Here is a 2822-nt window from a genome sequence, read left to right on the forward strand (position 1 = left end):
GCAAAGACCAGTGTCATGGAGCATGTCTGTAATACCAGGACTTGGGTGGCTGGGGCAGAAGGACAGCAAGCTTGAGACAGCTGGGCTACACGGTGAAATTCTATCTGAAAACGTGGTGGGATGAGGGTTGGAGATACGACTCAGTGGATAAAGTACCTTGCCACACGAGCGTGAGGACCTGGGTTCAGACCCCCAGAAGCCGAGGAGAAGCAAGACACTGTAGCACGTGGGTCTGTAATGCCAGTGCGCTCCAACCAGGAGACGGAAAGTGGAGACAGGAGAATCCCCAAAAGCGGTCTCAACAAGGTACACGGTGAGGACTGACCCTGGAGGTTGTCCTGACCCCCCTACATTCACATTTTAGCCACCCCCATGCCTGTATTAACACACTAATAACAAACATACACGCAAAGATTTTAAAGACGACAAGCGTCGAGAAACAAACTCCTGAACTGCCAGCCTGAGTGCCTTCTAATCAGAAACAGAAGGAAGTGACATAAGGGGGGGGGGGGACACAGCCATGAGACACAGAGCTGGGGCTGAAGGAGGGGGAGTCTAGCGGAGGTTTGATGGTGAAAAGGAGAGAAAAAGAGCAACGAGCTATTTATCATACTTCATCAACCAGAGAAGAAAAGAATCCCTTCTACCCTGAGCTTAGGACTCAAGTCTTTTCCTTATCCAGGAGCAGCATCCTGAACACTGAGCTACAACAGGGGCTGGATCAAATCAGAGTGCTGTGTGGGTCTATGGAGTCTGTCTGGAAGTTTTTTATTGTTGTTTTCCTTCGTACTGGGGATTAAACTTGGAGCATTGTGTGCACTAGGCAAATGATCTACTGCTAAGCCCTCTTTTTAATTTAGAATATATATATACAGGGTCTCATCAAGTTGCCCATCTTGAACTTTTGATGTTTGCCTATGGCTTCTTAAGTAAGCTGATAGGCCTGCAACCATCACACCTGACTGAAGGCTCCTGACAGAGGCCGAGACTTGGGGCTGAGGAAATGGCTCAGTTGGTAAAGTGCTCACATGAAGACCTAAGTTCAATTTCCAGAACACACCCCAAAAAGTTGAGCATAGAGGCATGCATCTACAGTCTCAGAAACTGGAACGGGGGTGGGGTAGAGACAGGGTCCCTGGGGCTTGCTGGCAGCTAGTCTAGCTGAATTGGTGAATTCAAGGCTCCCAGAGAGACATTGTCTCAAACAATAAATAAATAAGATAGGCTAGAGACACAGATCAGTTGGTAAAGTGTTTGCCATATAAGCTTGAGGACCTGAAGTTTGGGTCCCCGGCACCCATATGAAAGCCAGGCAAGACAGCACATGTCTGTAAGGCAGCCCAGTATTGTGGAGATAAAGTCAGGCCAAATCCAGGAGCTCACAGGCCAGTCAGTCTAACCAAATCAGTAAGCCTGAGGGACCCTGTGTATCCAAGACCATGCTGAAGAGCAATTGATGAAGACACCTAGAGTACGGATGTGTGCACACACACAACTCATCAAAGAAGTAGAGAATGATGGGAAACCCACAGGCCAAGTCACATACAAAGAGGCCTAGACTCCTATGACATCTTACAAATATAAATTTTGGATTTGTGTATTTTTAATGTCCTCCACTGGGTTGAGCCCTCCAGGGCAAGAACCTTAAGTCATGTTGTGTGAGGTCCCAGGTAGAATGCCACATACCACCCCCAACATATACACACCAGAACACCCTCCCCTTAACCTCCACAACCTGAAAACATGACTCTGTGACACAGAGGGCATTGCAGACATAGTGAGGAGCATGGATGTTTTCTCTGGAGAGCGCTTCCACTGGAGACTGAACACAGGGCCTCAAACATTAGCCACATCTCCAGCCCAAGGTCACGGATTTTCTGAATTTCGTCATGGGAATTTATCTATCCATGCTGAGACATTCTGCAGGCTGGAGGCAGAAGAAATGAAACAGAAGGGGCCTTCAAAAGATGTGACGTGAGGCTTCCACTAGCTTTAAAGATGAAGGAACTGTGAGGGAGGAAGGTTGTAGTTCCAGAAGATCAAACACCACAGCCACCAGAGCTGCAAGCCTGGAGCAGCTGGGAGCTGAGTTCTGCCAAAATCCTGACCCATCCACCAGCAGACTCTCTGCTGATCTCCACATAACAGGCCAGGACAGCAGTAACACAGCTTCTAAGACTCCGGACAAAGCAGCCAGGGCAACCAGGCAGGCATCCTGAACCACGGTGGTGTTATCTACCCCTTATTTCAGGAAACTATGTCCAGGGCACCCGCTAATGAGGGCTGGGGGCAGAAATCAATCTCTGGTCTTCAGGTTCCAGCCCAGGGAGACTCTTAAACAGGAAGGGTCAGGCAACACACCTCCCTCCGGCTGCTTTCACACTGAAAACTTCTGAAGATTCAATGTCTTCCAGAATCATGAACACGTATAAAAAGCAAAGGAGATGAACAAGTCTTTCTGGCACACAGAAGTAGTTTAGAAGACGTCCTCAAAACCGGCCGTGAGTGAAAGGGTATGTTGTCCATTCCGACGGCCCTTCAGCCACCACTAAGGTCTGCCTCACAACGGCCGACCTCAGGGTGAAGACGCCTCTGTGGCTGGGGCCTCTAATCCACTCACTGTCAGTTTTATTGACAAGAAGGTCAACTGGTTTTCTTTTCTTTTTTTAAAAAATATTTATTAATTTTAATGAACTTACGAGTTTTTGACCTGCTGTATATGTGCGTACCATGTCTGGACTTTATGCCCAGTGTATCTGCTCTCCCTACCTCTGAAGTTACAGACGGTTGTGAACCACGATGTGGGTGCTGGAAACTGAACC

This window comes from Microtus ochrogaster, chromosome 10, assembly GCF_000317375.1.
Source record: "Microtus ochrogaster isolate Prairie Vole_2 chromosome 10, MicOch1.0, whole genome shotgun sequence".
NCBI classification, from domain to species: domain Eukaryota; kingdom Metazoa; phylum Chordata; class Mammalia; order Rodentia; family Cricetidae; genus Microtus; species Microtus ochrogaster.